At 36.3% G+C, this 19552-nt stretch overlaps 1 long non-coding RNA gene across 1 annotated transcript; it reads right to left on the bottom strand.

The window, feature by feature from the left end:
* Nucleotides 1-332: 332 nt before the first annotated feature.
* On the bottom strand, nucleotides 333-16666 carry LOC131400082 (uncharacterized). Its single transcript, XR_009217289.1, has 3 exons — nucleotides 16430-16666; nucleotides 15639-15798; nucleotides 333-1248 (listed from the first exon to the last, which is right to left on the bottom strand). It is a non-coding gene; the product is annotated as an uncharacterized LOC131400082 (long non-coding RNA).
* Nucleotides 16667-19552: the final 2886 nt, after the last annotated feature.

Here is a 19552-nt window from a genome sequence, read left to right as displayed (position 1 = left end):
AAGAACACAAGTGCCATTAAAAACTATAAAATTAAAGATTAAATAAAGTGTTGCTTATATTCACTTTGTGTGTGTGAATGGTTAATATCAGCACATGAGTTAAGTTAAGTTTGGTGGGCTCTGCTTTAGTGGCCTGGCACGGACCTACACCATTCATTGGCGGCCATGCTGTGGTGGCAACCCACATACAAAATAGAGGAAGATTGGCACAGATGTTAGCTCAGGGCGAACTTTCCTCAAGCAAAAAGAGGAAGATTGGCAACAAATGTTAGCTGAGGGTGAATCTTCCTTGGCACCAAAAAAAAAAAAAAAAAAAAAAATTTAAACCAGTTTAAAGGAATATATTGCAAAGTCCAGGAATATATAGGCAAAATATAAAGGCAAAGTCCAGGAAACTGTGATTATTACTTTAATCCTTACATTCCCCTAATCTTTGAAGATCAAGTTCAAGTTCACATTTAACTCCTTAGACAGTTTTTATCAGACCCTCAAAGTTAACCCTGATGCCCCGTTTATCAGTTGCTTCTGCTGCTGTCACACAGTCATAGAGAACAATGTCTACTGTACTTTTAGCTCTCTGTACCTTGCATATGTGTTCCTTTGACCTGTCATAATTTTCCCTTATTTCTACCATTCATTTCGCTTTCTTCATCCTTTTAGGTCTAGTTCAAAAATCCTTTGCCATCCAAAGCAATTGGACTACACTTCCATTTTATTTCTACTCACAGTTCAATTTAACTTTTTAAAAATGTAGGTAGACATACAGTCTTTTGGACCAGGGCCCTCGTCTTAATCATCTTAACATCTCTAAGGGCTTGGCACAGTGTTGACACATAATAGATCATCAACACACCTCACACTAAGTAAAAATAAATAAAAGTAGATTAAGAAGTGAGTTTGACCAGGAGCTGACCATTATGTTAATATTTAAAGGACATTCTTCTGTAAAAAACACAGATAATTCTAGAGAAAATCAAGAGCCATGGCTACTGTTTTCTTTATAGTCCTAAAATAATTAACAACAGAAAGAGGCTAAAAAATTAACTTCCGGTGACAAAATAATTAGAAGACTTGATGCCATTTTATTTTGTTTTATGTGTTAAGTCATTTAAGCCCAATTGAAAAAAAATTATAGGATAAGCATATCTTCCCTTACCTCTATTTTTCAAGACGGTTTTTATTTGCAAGGCTGAAATCATCTTTTTCTTCAAAGCCTCTGTCACTTACAGTTCACTAAGGAAGGTATTTCTGTGAGGAATTAGGGATGAAAGGAATACATCACTGAAGGCAATTTTAGATCTAATGCCTTGTTCACAAAAGGGAAAGAAAAATAAACCCTCCCATTTTTCAGTCAGTGAAGTTTTTAAATTTGTCACCAGTGAAAAGCTGAACTTTCTGGGAAAGAGGGATTTATTTGTTTGTAGGGACAAAAAGAAAAAATAGTATGAAATTCCTCAAACAGCCATTTCAAAAAATAACTGAAAAAAATCACTGCCTTGGGGGAATAAAGCATTAACTATTTTTAAAACTCTTAGGTACACACACACACACACACACACTTCTTTGTTGTGCAAAAAATACAGCAGATGAAAATCTCTTTATTGTATGTTTTGTTTTGTGCAATTTTGGTTCTTGAGTTAAATCCCTCATCTGGAAGGCCAAATAAAAGTCATCGAAATCATTACTATCATTTCAGGCCCTCTATGTTGTAGAGATCTGTAAACTTACACATCTAAACCTTGTTAATTCTCAAACAATTGCTGAAAGCCTAGCCCGTTAGTTCTGCTACTATTAAAAAAACATCTCTGCAGTTACCCCAAAAGTTTCAAAACTTGAACTGTGTGGAGTTACAAATTGACTTCACTGTAACCTGTCTAACTCATAGGATTATTATAATAATAAAATGAGATGGCATGTGTGGAAAAAAACTAGTAATTTCTTTTCTGATTAAAATTTTAACAATGAATAATTTTCCAATAATGGGGACAATTTTGGAAGTGTAAACCAAAGCAACTGTTCAGAAGGAAATTAGATAAGATCACTAAATATTTAAATTCACAACCTTTGAAATCCAGCATTCCCACTTCTAGGTATTAATTATATAAGTACACTCATGCATCACTTACAGACGGGTACGTACTCTGAAATGCATTGTTAGGTAATTTCTTCGTTGCGTGAACATCATAGAGTGTACTTACACAAAGCAAGATGGTCTAGCCTACTACACACCTAGGCTCTATGGTACTAATCTTATGGGACCACTGTATATTCGGCCTGTTGTTGACTGTAATGTCCTTATTCCACGCATGACTGTATATACAAACATGCACAAAGGAGTCTGTGCAACGATATAGTGAAACATTGCTTACAGGCTCATATGATTCATTTCACAAATGCAAATGTGCAAGAAATATGACATCTCTTTGCTTTTCCCCAGAAACTTTATTTTTGACTGTAACTTCTCAATTCTGCCCAGTTGATGGAAAATGGTAAAGTTAAATTTTCTGCCAGCCTACAGAAATGGAGCTTGAAGTCAAAACTTATGCTTATTTATGAAAAAAAAAATTACCTTTTGTAACTTTGAGTTTGTGAACTGAGATTTGCATCCTTTCTATGTACCACTTTTTTCCCCCAGATGTTGAATTGATATTTTACTCTTGATCTATGACCCAAACCTTCATCTGTGATCTACTCAAGTCTGCATTAGATATTTTTACACTTTTGTTACTCATGTATTACCCAAAATCTCCTTACCGTGGAAATCAACCTGAATTAGTTCAAGACAGTAAACTTAACTACAAACTTACAAGAAACATAGGCGACACAGGAACTTATTAAATGACACAAGGATGTGTAAAGTCATAACATTAAGATGGTGGAAAAATCTATAAGAAAACTTAACTGCTATTTTCAATAAATAAATTACAAGAGCAAATAAAGAAATATGAAGACTCATAAATTAAAATAACCTTACAAAACATATCAACCAAATGTAACATATGAACTTTATTTGGATTTTCATTCAAACAATCAACTACTTAAATAAATGAAACAACAAGGGACTTAAATACTGATTAAATATTTAAAGATAGTACAGAATTATTATTTTTTAGTTGTTATGATGGTATTTAAGTTATGTTAAAAATAGATCTCTCATATTTAAGAGAAATATTCTGAAGTATTCATTGATGACCTGATAGACTCTCTGGGATTTGCTTCAGAATAATCTACTGTGTGTGTATGTGTGTGTGTGTGTGTGTGTGTGTGTGTGTGTGTGTGTGTGTGTGCATACAGAGCAACAGGAGAGGCTAGATGAACAATATTCATCGAGTGTGAATAATTGCACATCTTTGTGATAGATTAGTGGGGATCTATTTCACCATTCTCTCCACATTTTTATGACTGCAAATTTCTATAGTAAGACGTTTGCTCAAGCGTCTGAAGCAGGAAGTTTTAAAAATATCCTTTATTGCTAGAGTGTAACACGAGTTTTCCCATAGTGCCCTTCACTAGTAGAAATGGTCATCTCTTGGATTTGAACTCAAACATGCCAAGCTTTTTCTGGTGAGCTCAAATTGGAGAGTCCTTTTGTCTAATTCACATATTAGTAAAGGCATAGCAGGTCTGTATTAATACCTCATACACTGAACTCATTTAGAAACCAGAGCTTTTATTTTTACTGCATGAAAATTGTCTCTCAGATATTTTTGTCTTGCAAATTTTATAAGAAAATTTCCTTTACCTTTGATTTCCTCATACATTCAAGAGGATGGTTTGCCCTACATAAACTCAAAAATTCAAGCTCTCTAGTTAAACGCAAAGACTTTTTGAGATAAAGTCTCTGAATACTTTTAAAGGAAACAAAGTGAACTTTTCTGAACCAACCTAAATAATTCTCTGGTACTGACATTGTTGAGTTATTTTTTTCTTCTTTCATTTATAAGCATCCATGTAGAATGGAGTCCAAGTGAAAAACCAGTATACTCATAGATTCGGTGCCAGATCCACAGATCCACTGAGGTTTTTTCCTTTATGTATTTCTTTTTTCTACTTACAGGTATTTTAGTAAGTGGACTGGATTTTCCCCTTGTGAAATACTGTGTGATTCTAAAAAAGTCACTTTGATTTCTTTAATTGATTTCAAATAAAAATTGAAAAATAGAAAAATATGATAGAAGTTATGTGCTATGATAGAAATTGTAATAATATTTAGGTAAAAGAGTATATTATTTTGTTGTTATGCTTATAAATTATTTTAATAAAACTTTATATATTAATCATTATCAGTTTTTTTTCTTCGTAATGTTCAGTATATCTTTAGAGGAGTGTTAGGTAATTACTATCATTAACATCTTAGAGAACGGGAAGCAGGCTCAAAGGGCTTAATGACTGATGTAAGGTCACTCAGAGAGCAAGTGAAGGGACAATAACCCACTTCTGTTCATTCTAAATCTGGAATTCTTTCTGTTGCAACAATGATGTTGTTACCTGTATTAAAAGGAATCTCCATAAGCACTTTTCCCAAAAGAAGTGCATTTATTATCCTAGAAAGATATGATTTTAGATAACTCATTATGGTATTTGGTCCTGAGTTACTTTCTCCAATCCTGATTTCCTTTCTGCAATCCTGATTTCCTTGCAAGTGTCGGGGGAGAGGGAGAATCTCCCTCTGCCCTTTCCCTTAAGGTTCTTCTGGCTGGCCAAATAATCAACAAGACAGGTTAGCAGGAGAAAATAATACCAAGTTTAGTAACATGTATACATGGGAGAAAGCAGGGACACTGCGTTTCTCAACACAGTAGCAGAAATTCTCGTCTTAAATATCTTTTTCAGCCAATGACAAAGGAGGATTTTGGCGGTGGGGGGAGTCAGTTACAGGAGATTACCACTAAAGCACAGTAAACAAGAGTAAGGTTTATTATGTAGCTCAAGGCCTCACCTTCCACATTGACAAGTCACTAGAGATGAGCTCATCCCCCTCTCTTCTCCAAACAGAGAGGGAGATACCTTTACAAATGGAGATTTCCCTTATAAATGTAAATGATTGTCTGGCAACTCTTCGCAGGGTCATCCAGAGAATGTGGCCAGAGAGACAGAACTTCTGATAAGAGGGGCTTGTTGGTGCCTTTCCTGTTGTAACATTTACCCTACATTATCTTTACAGCCATCATGATAGATCTGTTCCAGGAAGGAGCCGCCATGTCAAATTCTTTAGGCAGTTAGTGGGGGAGGTCAAATGTCCTCAGAGAAAACAACCAAGGTAAAGAGATAGATTTCAGGGTGGCCAAATCTTGGTCTCCCACACAAGGCACAGGAAAATAAACTACTGAAAAATCACTGGCAAAGGGGTGTCAGCAAAATGATTGAGTAGGCATCTCTAAGATACCGTCCCATCACAGAAACATTGAAACACAAGCAGAAACTATCAGAACCAATTGTTCCAGAACTCTGCAAAAAACATTCAAGGGTTTACAGTACCCAAGTGAATGCTGAATTTAGAAAAAGGCAACATAAAAATGATAGCAAAGCTTTGCGGCATTTTCCACTGGGTCATGCCCCACCCCATCCCTGGTTTGGTAGCCCTCTTGAAGATGTCAGCCCATGTTCCCAGAGTAGGAAACTGGTCCCTAGTCACAAAGCAGAACTGATTAACAAATTATTATTTGTGTCTGTTCTAACCCGTCTGGAGACTACCTGAAGAACTGACACAAGGTACTATCTCTATTTTGCCTAACTCTGAACTCACCCAGGCCTGAAAACCAATGAACATCACTCAAAAACATTGTAAGGTGATGTGATATTGTGATTTATAGTAAGAAGTATATATTTGGTCTTCAACCTCATTGGTGGCACAGAGTTCCTAAAACCTTTGGAATTTCCTGAGTAATGAGAGCAATAATTGTGTCTTTTGTTATGTTAATGAGGCGACTTTTGGAAAGTACCTCAGGATGGGGGCTGGTTGCCATTGGAACCAGCAATATAATTAGAGGATTGGAACTTACAGTCCTGCCCCCTTGACCTCCAGAGCAGGGATAGGGGCTGGAGAATGAATCAATTGCCAATGGCCAATGATTTAATCAATCCTGCTGATATAACGAAGCCCCCATAAAAACCCAAAAGGACAGGGTTCAGAGTTTCCTGGTTGGTGAACACGTGGAGATTTGGGCACCTGGAGAGGACATGGAAGCTCTACAGCGCCCTTTCCCTATACCTTGCCCTATGCATCTCTTCCATCTGGCTATTCCTGACTTATACTCTTTCATGAGTTCTGAGTTCTGTGGGCTCTAGCAAATTAATCAAACCTAAGGAGGGGGTCTTGGGAACCTCCAATCTGTAGCCAATAGGTCAGAAGCATAGGTGAGAATCTGGACTTGTGATTGATGTCCGAGGTGTGTGTCGAGGGGGGCGGTCTTGTAGGACTGAACCCTTAACCTGTGGAATCTGATGCTATCTCTGGGTAGACAGTGTCAGAATTGAGTTGAATTGTAGGATGCCCACCTAGTGTCAGAAGATTGCTTTGTGGTGTGGGGAACCCCCCACACACATTGTAGTTGGGTGCAAAATTCTTAGGCAAGAAACAACACAGAACACCCTGTGGTAAAAGATCACAGTTGAGAAAAGTAGTAGACTGCTTAAAGCCTGAAAGGAAAAGTTGAGGAAGGAGTTTCTTTGGGAAATCAGCATTCAAAAGCACCTGTGTATATCAGGGAATTTAAAAAGCTGTGCACATGCCCAGGGCAAGATGCATACTCAAAGACCTAAGAAGACTCTAAGCTTTCACTTGGGCTGATCTCTAGGCTTGGTGCTAGCCTGGCTAAGTATTGAAAGAGGGCCTTGTAAGTGAACATAAGTGAGGCTGTCTTGCTACCCCAGCCCCTCGTCTGTGTGACTACTCACTGGTCTACATGTACTCTAAAATAATTCATATGATTTCCTGATTTATGACCTTCACTTATGTATGTACTCCCCTATAGCTTGATAAATCAAAACTTTGTTCTATGAGTTTCTCTCTAGGAACAGGCTGACCACAGGCGGAAAACACACCTACAAGATATTCATCATCACTGACAGAGGAAAAAAACAATGAAAGACCCTGGAGTCCACCATGCCTGAAGACTGATATTTCTAAACCCCCTCCTTACTGCCCATTTTCCCACTATAACTACCTCAAGATTCTGTAATTCTTGAAGATTGTTTTTTTGAGATATTAGTCTGTCATCTTCCTGATTATGCCAGCTAATCAATTAAAGCTTCCTTTCTCGATCCCTAACTCATCATGATTGATTGACTCAGATCATGACAAGCAGAGTAAGCCCATTGCTCAGTAACAGCCTCAGTGCAGAGTCAATCTGCAAAGATTAGTAGAAAGTTTTTTTTGTCTTTTTCTCCCTTTTTCCTCTCTCTTTCTCTCTCTCTGACTCCTGGCAATCAAGGAAATCTATGTCAAAAACCTAGCTGAAAAAAAGCTAAGAAATAGAGACTTAGTGACATATACAACAAGAAATACAGTCTCTGTAAATCGAATTGGCAAAAATCACTAAATAAATGGACCACAATATCTTTCAGCAAATAAAAAAACAGCAAAAATTGCAGAAGAGAGAGAATCTAATTTCCAGATTTGATTGGAAATGGAATATTATAATATTCAAAAGTCTGGTTTTCAGGCCCCCAAAATTATAAGCCATAGAAAGAAACAGGAAAGCATGGCCCTTTACCTTAGCTATTTTGGGCTGCTGTAACAAAATACCATAGATGGTATCAAACAACAAACATTTGTTACTCACACTTCTGGAGGCTAGATGTCCAAGATCAAGGCACAAGCAGATTCAATGTCTGTTGAGTACCTGCTTCCTCGTTCCTTGACAGCCATGTATCAAATGGCAATAAGTTTTGAGGGGAAAATATAAGTCAAGGAAAGGGACTAGAGAGTGCTGGAAGGCGAGGGAGGCATGACATTGATTTACTCATTTTAAATATGGTGGCTAGATAAAACATCTTGGTCAAGGTGATGCTCCAGTATTTGCATGCAAACACATTAAAGTATGTAAGTAGAGAAGTCTCATGAAAATGATCCCTGAAGGAAACAATGGACCTCTTGCAAAAAATGAATATTGGAGCATGCAAAATGAATCTTGGGGGAGGCTTACATAAAAAAATGTAATAACTAGGCATTATGTGTTTCAAATAAGGCTTTGGACAGTATATATTTTACATAAAGTAATTGTTATCTGAAAAAAATTTTTCTCAAAGAAATGAACCCTTTCAAAATATTGAGAACAACATTATTGACCTAAAATAGTAGTTCTCAAGTTTTTTGCCTCAAGAACCCTTTCTACTCTTGAAATTATTGAGGACCCAAAAGAAATTTTACTAATATGGGTTACACCTATCAACATTTACCATATTAAAAATTAAAACACTAGAATACATAAATACATATCTCCTTAGTCATCAGAGCACTTACATCATCACACCCCATTAAGCTACTGGAACACTCCTCTGCAAATTCATGAGAGAACAAGAGTGGAAAAAAAAACAATACCATATTAATTAATAATTTTGAACTCACTGAAAAGGTCTCACCTTACTTTAGGTGTCTTTCAACCACACATTAAGAACCACTGTCCTTGAAAGTTTCTTACAAGAGAAAGTTTACCTTACAATTAATATTGATCACAAAGACTCAGTTGAATCCAATAATTATTTGTGAATGTTTTCTTCTCTTTGTTCAAATCTCACATTGCTATCTTTTTTCAGGTGATGAGTTCACTTTATTGACAAAATGGAAGCTTTTAGATGAGAACTCTCTCTTCTCTCCATTGGAATCTATAGTCTGCTCTCTATCTGTATTCATTCTCTTCTTCCTTGTTGTGTGGTGGAAATATATCCAGTTCCTGTCAAAGGCCAGTTCTTCAACTTGTGTTCTGGATTCTAGCCTTCATGAGAACCTCATATCTTGTGTCCATTCTTCTCTCTTGCCTGTCAATCTCACTATACTGAATTAATTCCAACAGGATGATAACCTCCAGTTACAAAGCTAAAAAAACTTGGCGTCATCTGCTACATATCCTTTTTAGTCGGTATTTGTATCATTTCATCTGGAAAGTCAATCAATTTTACCTTCCAAGTATACACTTTAACCACCTACTTCTCTGTCTCCATTGCCAACACCTTAGTTCAAGCCAACACCATCTCTTGGCAGGATCACTGCAGTAACTTTCCAGCTGATCTTCCTCTTTCCACTCTATTGCCAATAATCCTTTCAACAGCAAGAGTAATCTTTCAAAAACATATTCTGGTGTATTTCAAACGTATAAATGTGTTTAATTATATAACCATTATCATGGAACCCACATCCCAGATCAAGTAATGAAATATTACTACTACCTTTGAAATCCCCTCTACATTCGTGCTTACTCAGTTTCCTCTTTCCCTCTCAAATACTATCACTATGCCAAAAATCTGCATTAATACCCCCCTGCTATTCTTTGTGATTCTGAACACATGAAACTCTAGCTCATACATTTAGCTAGGCTTTCTTTTTTAAAGTATTTTAAAACGAAATTCAACTGACCAATCTATGTGTATTCTTCGGTGACTTGTTTCTTGTTCAACATATTTTTTGAAATTCTTTCATGCTATTATGTGTATTTGTAGTTAATTCATTTTCATTGTTATGTAGATTTCCACTGTAGTTATTTAGCCATTGTACTGTTGATGGGCATTTACACCTTCTCAGGTGACACATATGGCTTATCCCATTATTGCACTGGTGATTACTTGATTAAGGGCCTGGCCACCAGACTTTTCCACTCAAGTTACCCATTTTCTCTTAATGAATAGGTTTGCTTTGTGGGGTTACTTTGAGACTATGTAAATATCCTTTTCCTTATCAAACTTTCTATTTGTTTCTTTATATCAGTGTGAACTCATGCACTGCTAATTTATTCAATGAGTTATAATGTGTTGCTAGCAATATATACTTTGACACTTAAATTATCATAGATTTTGCCAGTGGGAGCAGCTTCAAGTTTTTTTTGTGTGTGTGTGAGGAAGATCAGCCCTGAGTTAACATCCATGCCAACCCTCTTCTTTTTGCTGAGGAAGACTGGCCCTGAGCTATCATCTGTGCCTATCTTCCTCCGCTTTATATGGGATACCGCCATGGCATGGCCTGACAAGCGGTGCATCGGTGCACGCCTGGGCTTTGAACCCAGGCCACCAGCAGCGTAGCGCGCGCAGTTAAGCACTACGCCATGGGGCCGCCCGCTTCAAGTTGTTTTTTGTGTCTTCTGGCTGAATAAGATGTTCTATTGTGTTCTTTTAATGCTTGGCTAAATATTATTATTATTTTATGTGGTCAGGTTTGTTTTTTCTTTCTATTTACCCACATTTTACCACTATCTTATTTTGTATCAAAAACCTCAAGTAACTTTTACCTTCTTCTTTACAAATGCCATTAAGAATGTTCCATTGATTGTAATCTCTGTTTACACTTCTTAGAAAATATTTTTGTGTGGTTTGTATATATTCTTGCTTCTGTTTTGGTTTAATATCCCTCCAGCGTGTTGAAAATTCTCTACTACAGTCTTCCATCTCCCTTTTTGCTTTTAAAAAATTTACACTCTGTCATTCCTTACAGCGAAATTAAAGCCTCTTTTAACACCTTCTCTTTCTTCTTGGTATTCCACTGTTTCTCTATGATCATTCAGGTCAGCCTTCCCCTTTCTTCACCCTGGTTAAAATTTATCATGTTGCTGTTAAAAATTTCCCACTATGATAATGCATTTGCCAATGCTTCTTTAGTGTTTGTAAGTACCATAAGTAAAATGATGCAAGTATAGATCTTAAAGCATGGTGTAGTTGGTTTGGCTTTTCATCTGGTGTGATAGTCTTTAATCTTTGTTTTTCTGTAGAGCAATATATAAATTTATATTTATGGATATTTGGGAATTTATTTCTGCTGCTTTACTTTATGATTCTTTTCTAAATTTTACTATATTTCTCTCTCTTTTTTAATTTGTAATTATGTAGTCTCTTTTATATTAATCCAACTTTTCTTATTCCAATTTATTTTTCTTCCACTGGTTTTAAATTTATCCACTCCTTGTCTTCCTTTAATGGTTATCTTGTCTTACATGATATTGATATCCCATACTTTAGGCCCATACTTTAACTTCCCAAAATAAGAATTGTAATTATAACCTGGAATTTTGATGTTTTATTTCATTTAATCATATTAGCCAATTTATGTAATCGGAATTTCTTTCTGGGATCACTTTTTTTCTTCCTAAAGTAGACCTAAAAGTTTCTTTAGTAAGAGATGTTTGTCATAAATTCCATCAATTATTTTATACTTTAAAATACATATGTTTAACTTTTATTCTTCAATGACAACTATAAATATATAGGCCGAGAGATACTGTTTTTAATCTCAAGACTTTGATAGTGTTTTGGTTGTTTTTAGAAGTCAATCATTAGTGTAATTTTTATTTCTTTATAGTTAACCTTAATTCATTATAATGACCAATAAACCCAGAATGTGTAAAATTTAATCTTTCTTTTACTTTTGTTTTTGCTTTTTATTTTAGAACAATCTCAAACTTACAGAAAAGTTACAACAGTATAAAGATTTTTTTCTTGAGCAATTTGAAAGTAATTTGTTGACATGATGCCTTTCCAAATATCTTAGTATGTATTTTCTACAAACAAGGGTATTCTCCTACGTAACCACAATACAATAATCAATATCAGGAAATTAACACTGATACACTACTGCCATTTAATTCTCAGACCACTCAAGTTTCACCGTTTTTCCTATCAAGGTATTTTTAAGCAAAAGCTTCCAGTTGAGAATCACAAATTACTTTTAGCCTTCATCTTTTGAGTCATCTTCAATCTTGAATAATTTCTCTGTCTTTCATTGACTAATTTTTTAGATGTGTTAGTACTTAAAAAACTTCTGATTGTCACTCTGGTTAATGAAGTAGCCAACTCAACGATTACTTCTTATTCTTGTAGTTAACCTTTTCTCCAACTTTGGTAGTTTTTCTTTATTTTCTATAGTTCTCTGTGATTTCACTTCAATATTTGAAGAATACATGTCTGTTTATTTACATGGATCTAAATTTATTTTATTTAATTTTGAGGATTGATATCTTTCATCAATGTGGGAAAAGTTTGGGAACAGTTTTTATTCTCTAAGTATTGCCTCCACAATACATTAATTAGCTATGGTAAATAATTTAGATTCTTTTTTGTTTCTGCTGTTGTTTTTTGCTGAGGAAGACTGGCTCTGAGCTAACAACAATTGCCAATCCCCCTCATTTTTTTTTCCTTTTTTCTCCCCAAAGCCCCAGTAGATAGTTGTATGTCATAGTTGCACATCCTGCTAGCTGCTGTATGTGGGACACCTCCTCAGCATGGCCGGACAAGCAATGAGTTGGTGTGCGCCCAGATCCAAACCCGGGCCGCCGGTAGCGGAGCAAGTGCACTTAACTGCTAAGCCATGGGGCCAGCCTCAATAATTTAGATTCTGTAAGAAACCTGAAATTACAGCAGCTTAAAGAACAAGCCAGTACAAGTAGGCAAGATTACTATGTTGTTTACTAGGCCCAGGTTCTTTGCATTTTTCTTACCTGACGTTGAATAGGGGATTTATCCTGTGTGCGTGGTTAATGTTCAGTCACAGACAGATCTACAGTTCTACTCATGGGAAAAGGAAAGGGTATAGACAAATGGACTTGTAATGTTTCAGTTGCCTAGGTGAGGCACACATCATCATCACCTATATATCATTGAAGAGAACCTCAAAAAATTGGCTAACTTATTCACTAAGGGGGAAAAGTCTCATAAAGAGCAGGAGGTCTTCGTGATGCTTATGCTACCTAAATTGTGAAAAATAGAACTCCAAAAAGGGATGAGTGAATCCATAAGTTGGTACTGTGCAATTTTTTATTAGTCAGGAAATAATCTTAGATTAGGCTCTTAGGGTCAAGTTTACTATGTACTGGGGCACTCAGTGTTCTCGGGTGAGTAACAGTTGTAGCTGAAGGGTTACTCAACAGTTTCACCTGATTAGAAACACTTTTGTGGAATACAGCATTTAGTTTCGGTATCTTCTAGGCAAGTACTGCTGTAAATGGAAAGTTTTTCCTTTTGACATTCCTCTTCTTGGTCCTCCCTCACGTCAAGATGATGGGATGGCCACTCAAAGGATAGGCAAATTGTCAGATTTTATGTCTACATAATCATCTTGTTTTCAGGTGTCATTCCACAGGATTCCAATAAGCCTAGCAGAGTTGTTTCAGTTTCCTTTTGTACAGAAACATTGGATATCTGAATTGACAGGATGTTGTCTGTGTAGCACTATTAAGGGCCTTATTAATGGTAAACCCACCAGCAGCAACAACTGGGAATAAGGAGAAAAGCATCACACTAACATTTCTGGAATTACCCCAGACAACCTACTACATCAAGTCATGAGAGTAGATTTTCAAGTGATGAGAAAAATTCCGAGGTTTGCTTTGTCTAACTTCAGAAAAAGAGTTGGCTAATTGATTATTGATCACTCTTTAGTGATCCCAAAACATTTAACCAAATTCAACAGTGTTAAACAACAACCCTTAAAATTATATCATTGAGTTATGATGTATATCAGTTTATAAGGATTTAGTTAGTAATTAACTATATTGTTAAGACAATATTATGGATGATTTGAGTATTGATGAAATTTCTAGAGCCTTTAATTTTTGCTTTAAATATACTACAATTCTTCTGTATTAAACCTAAACACAAATTCTTCCTAAAATGGAGGACTTTGTAGACAGTTATTGTATCAGTCTTTGTAAATGAATAGTATTTGTAATGTGAAAAGTATATAATCATTGAAATATATTTATATAACAAATTACTTAAGTTTAATTACTTCTAGGAACACTGGATATCCTCATTTGTATAGAATGGATTTTTTTTTTTTTTTGCTGAGGAAGATTACCCCTGCGCTAACATCTGTTGCCAATCTCCCTCTCTTTGCTTGAGGAAGATTGTCCTTGAGCTAATATCTGTGCCAGTCTTCCTCTACTTTATAGATGGGATGCTGCCACAGCATGGCCTGATGAGCAGTGTGTAGGTCTGTGCCCAGGATCCAAACCCACGAACCCCAGGCCACTGAAGTGGAGAGTGCAAACTCTAACCACTATGCCACCTGGCCAGCCCCCCTTTATGAGAAAGATTAGCCCTGAGCTAACATCTGTGCCAATCTTCCTCTACTTTATATGTGGGTTGCTGCCACAGCATGGCTGACAAGTGTTGTAGATCCGTGCCCGGGATCCAAACCCATGAACCCCAGGCCTCCAAAGTGAAATGTGCTGAAGTTAACCATTATGCCATGGGGCCGGCCCCTAGAATGGATTTTTTTTAAAAGCACCTCTTACAATATTGATGAGCTACTAAAATTTGTAGAATCTGTGAGTTAGGGTAAATATTAATTAATTTCTATTATCCCTCCTTTTATAAAGGGAAAGAGTAAATTTTTGTGGTTCTCTAGTGGACAATGAGAAGACTTCAAAGATGTTTTAGATGTAAAATAAACCTTGAATATACTATTATTTTGAATTTGGAATATGAAATTTGAAAAAGAGAATAGCAAAAAGAGCCATCAGAGGTGGCTATAAGAATAAGAAGTAATCGTTGAGTTGGCTACTTCATTAACCAGAGTGACAATCAGAAGTTTTTTAAGTACTAACACATCTAAAAAATTAGGAATTCAATTTTCATATATTCTTACTAGTTTCTAAATTGATCAGCATTGTGCCTCCTATCTTTTAAGAGGTCTCACAATGTGATTCATGGATTTTCTCATTTTGATTTTATGTTGGTCTATTTGGACTAAATATTATAAGTGAATAGCTAATATTCCAGATTTTATGACCAACTAAAAAGCTGACCATGGTAGAAACAAAATTTTGCTTCCTTTTTTGTTCTAGAATTCCAGAGAGGTGTGAAACTTTAACAAACTCAGAAGTTCTCCTTTCTGTATATTCTTTTTTTTTTAAAAAATATTCAATTTCCTGTGCTATTTTAATTTTATTTATTTATTTATTTTTCCCCCAAAGCCCCAGTAGATAGTTGTATGTCATAGCTGCAGATCCTTCTAGTTGCTGTATGTGGGATGCGGTCTCAGCATGGCCGGAGAAGTGGTGCGTTGGTGCACGCCCGGGATCTGAACCCGGGCCGCCAGCAGCGGAGCACGCGCACTTAACCGCTAAGCCACGGGGCCGGCCCTCTGGCTATTCTTAAAATGATCTTAGTGAAAGATTGACACACTGCAGTATAAAGACAGGAATTAGGATTGTAATAAGCCCACATGTTAGAAACTGGTGTTTCCATTAAGGGGGAGTATAGACTGACTCAAGCTCACAGTCCACATGGTCAACAGAGCAGCACAGCAGGTTTTCCTTTATACCTGGAAGACGGACTTACCCCTGGCGGAAGAAAGACAAACATCCTCTTATAAACAATAGGTAGACAAAGAACCAGACAATAAACTGATAAATCAATGCTGAACCAATGGTTTAGAATCACACCAAAGTAATGTACTGTATCACTCCCAGGACACTAGTTTCCAAGATACTAACAAAAACTCAGAGAGGTCAAAACGGCAACGGCATCATTGGTTTATTTCTAGCCCAAAGAAGCATATTCAGGACTGTGGGATTGAGGTGCTCTTTGATATTTGGTTTTCAGGATTTTGTACACAGTGATCCAGATGAGGCAAATATTGGTGGAATCTCCAGACTAATACAGAGTAAACAACAAATGAACACTAAATTTATTTACTTGAAAAACAGAAGAAGGAACTCGGGTAAATAAATTCACTTAGCAGTTCACTGAAGTGAAAAAGTTTATGAGCTAGAAAAGAGTAGGGAGGTGCTAACATGCAGGGTCATATTCATTAAGGATTGATGAAGCTCAGCACTCAGTTTTATATCTCCTAAACAAGTGCTGCTGCAAAGAGAAAGTTTTGCTTTTCCACCAGCTATGACCCTATGGCTATGGATGAAGAAAGAGAAAACATTTGCTGGTAAAAACCTAACAGTATCTACCACAGGCTGCCTCTGCATAATTCATGTGCATCATCTTCCCACAAACAGAACACACTCGTCTCTTCCCCAAAGAAGTTGACCTCAAATATGATCCACTGATTGCACTTCTCTCCTTTTGGTCAGCATATAACTTTGCACTCTAATAACATAATTAAGACAAATTAAGACCCTTCCTCTCCACCCAAATACCCAGTATCAAGTCAGCAATAAGATAATTGAAAGAAAGGGGCTAAAACAACTAGCACTGGTAAAAGAAACTATTGAAAAACACTCAACAATAATTGATTTCTGGCAATGAAAGAGCAATTTGAATAACATCCCACCCTGGCATCGAGAGAGAGTGTCTTGTTTTGACCGGTTGGATGCTTGTGGTTCTGTTCTTTGTCCATTGTCCACTACAGTCTTTGGCTTTGCCCTCTGGGAAGTTCTTCCTGGTTCTTGATCCTCTCTGGCCACGTATAAATTCCCCATTGGAGGGTGTGTTCTCTTTAGAGCCTGTGCAGCTACAAAGTATGCTTTCTTCTTGAGCAGGTACATGATCCTTCTTCCAAGTTATAAAAAGCAATAGTTTTACCAAGTGTTTTGCAAGGTTTACCAATAGATACAACAACTAGCTAGTTGATCATATTTGTTTTTTCTCCATTTATTGCCTTATTTTAGCCTACGCTACATAGTTCAGGTTTGGTATCATACCCCTGCCCCCACCCCTCACTTGAAGTTACTGATTTCTCTAGGAGTTAGGGTAAATACTAAGCTAATATACGGAAGAAACCAAACCATAAACAGCTTGTTATACACAGAAGTTAATTTTTCTTAGTCTAAAGTGCAATTAATTGTACATTTTTTTCTCATGTAAAAATTCAGCACATGTAGGCATCATATTAGGTTCCATATTCCATGAGTCTTATTTCTCTCTTAGGAAGCTAACTTCATCTTCTTTGTCAAAGCTGGGTCACAGACATGTCCATGGTGTCATTCATTGGAAAGAGAAACAAGATGGAGGAGTATAATACAGTGTTTTATGGCCCAGGCTGCATAATAACAGACATCACGTCTCTTTATATTTCACTAGTAATGATTTGGTCATGTGGCCATTTGGAGCTGGATTGAGGGGTGGGAATATAGTCACTAACTATACAACGACACATCCAGCTCTAATTCTATTATTATGGAAGAAGAGGAGAACTGGATTTGGATGGTCAGCTTACAATTTCTGCCAAATCTCCTTTATAACTGCCATCTCACTGGAACTCTGATTAAACAGGCATTAGTTAAAATGATCATGACTCAATTTTTATTTTTTTCGTCTCATTAAATAATTAGGTAAGTGTATGATGGTAACGTTGGTTCAAAGAGCATGGCAGTTAATTTTATGTGTGAAATTGACTGTGCCATGGAGTGCCTAGCCACTTGACCAAAAATTATTCTGAGTGTGTCTGTGAGGGTGTTTCTGGATGAGATTAACATTTGAATAGGTAGATTGTGCAAAGCAGATCACACTCCCTAATGTGGTTGGGCCTCCCTCATTCAATCAATTGAAGTACTGACTAGAACAAAAAGTCTGAGTTAGAGGGAAGACCTCCTGTCTGACTGTTTGAAATTGATCTCTTAATGGCCTTCAGACTCAAGCTGAGACATTGGCTCTTCTTGGGTCTTGAGCCTGCTGACTTTCAGACTGAAACTTACACCATTAGCTTTCCCGGTTTTTAGACCTTCAGACTTGGAATGGAACTACACATTGGCTCCCCTGGATTTCAAGTTTGCTGACTGCATGTCTTAGGACTTCTCAGTCTCCAGGACCTTGTGAGCTAATTCCTTATAATAAATCTCCTTATGTATTCCTTATAATACACACATCCCATTGGTTTTATTTCTCTGGATAATCTTGACTAATACAAAGAACATTTGAGGAGCTGAGTATTTGTAGGGAAATTAATAGAGAAATGTTAGAATAAAAGCACTAGGTGGGATACAAAACAAAACTAAAGGGCAATAACAGTAATTGGAGGTGATTTCTACCTACATAAATCTACCACTTAACATATAGTCTCACAGTGTCTAAGCTCTACTAAAATAATAGACAACACAGACATAGGTGCATTCTCCTAAATAATTAAATGATCCTTGAATGAGCTTTCCACACAATGACTTTGAAAAGAAATGCAGTCATTCTTAACACTGTCTTATCATTGACACACTCCGTATTTTATTATTTTAAACTTATCAAACTCACATGGTTTATATTCTCTACCTCATAATTCCACATTCTGAGTTGCTTATGAGTCTAATCCTACCTTGAATCATTTTTAATGACACTCATTCATTATGCATCATGTGTCTATGGATTTTGTAGTTTTAGATTGTGAGCTCAAGTTGATCTTCCTGGGGGACTCTTGCAAGGAATTAGTTAAGGCTTGACCTGTGAGTAGGAGGTGCTTTGCCTCTGCCAGGTGCTCCAGGGACCTCATTTTTAAGATGCAATTTTGAAAGAGTGTGAAAATCAGGAAATCCTGAGGAAATGTGTGACAGAAAGTATGTAAAATGAAGCAGAAGACAACCTATGTTGCCACATGTGATGTAGACATTGAGATGTGACTACCTATATGGTGGAAAGAGTGAGCACTAGCCTCAGTTTTGGTTTATATCTATGCATATTCAGCCAGACTTCATGCATTGCTTTGGAGATTCTCTACATAATCATTAGCTATGGCTAAATGAATAAATCTCTGCTGGTATCCAACTTGTGTAGCATACCATATAAAGTGGCTCATGAGGGAGTCATTTTAATTACAAATCAAGGCCTAAATTTGGGAGTTATTGCCCTTGTGATTTTGAATTTTAGGATCATATTTTATATCTCCATTTGTTTTCCCCTTCCATAACTTATTACAATGTACAACCTCTTGCCTTTCTGGAAGTGCCTCTTTTTTTACTTTTTTTACTTTGAGAGTGACTGCTTATATCCTTTTTGCCCCCATCTTTATCTTTCTTCATTCAAGAAGATATTTATTTTGTTTAGAATGATAAGTACATTTCCTGAGTATTATACATTTCAACATTGCTTTTTAATAAAAGTACTTGTCTCAAGATTCAAATATGCTCAGGAGAGTAAAGAAGGGATGGACCTACATATTATTTGCCATGACATGACTTATTTAGAAAAATTCATGAAGCATGCACAGAAAAATATGTTATCAAGATATTAAAGCACTTCTCATCTAAAAATTACTTTATATTTATACTTATCTCATAGGTTCTTTATGAGGATATTTAGCTCTTGAATGTCGTACATTGATTTGATTTTAATCTATCAAGCAGCTACGGCGAGATGAGAGAAAAAAAGCCAAACCTTAGAATAAAATTAAATTTACTTAGAAATTTATTGAAAGATAATTGACTCTCTGATAAACTGATGTTACCTAATTATCATTCTAGTATTTTAAAAG

Source organism: Diceros bicornis, chromosome 41 (assembly GCF_020826845.1).
Source record: "Diceros bicornis minor isolate mBicDic1 chromosome 41, mDicBic1.mat.cur, whole genome shotgun sequence".
Classification (NCBI taxonomy): Eukaryota; Metazoa; Chordata; class Mammalia; order Perissodactyla; family Rhinocerotidae; genus Diceros; species Diceros bicornis.
Note: the sequence above shows the minus strand (reverse complement) of the source record. Positions and strands in the feature narration are given on the sequence as shown.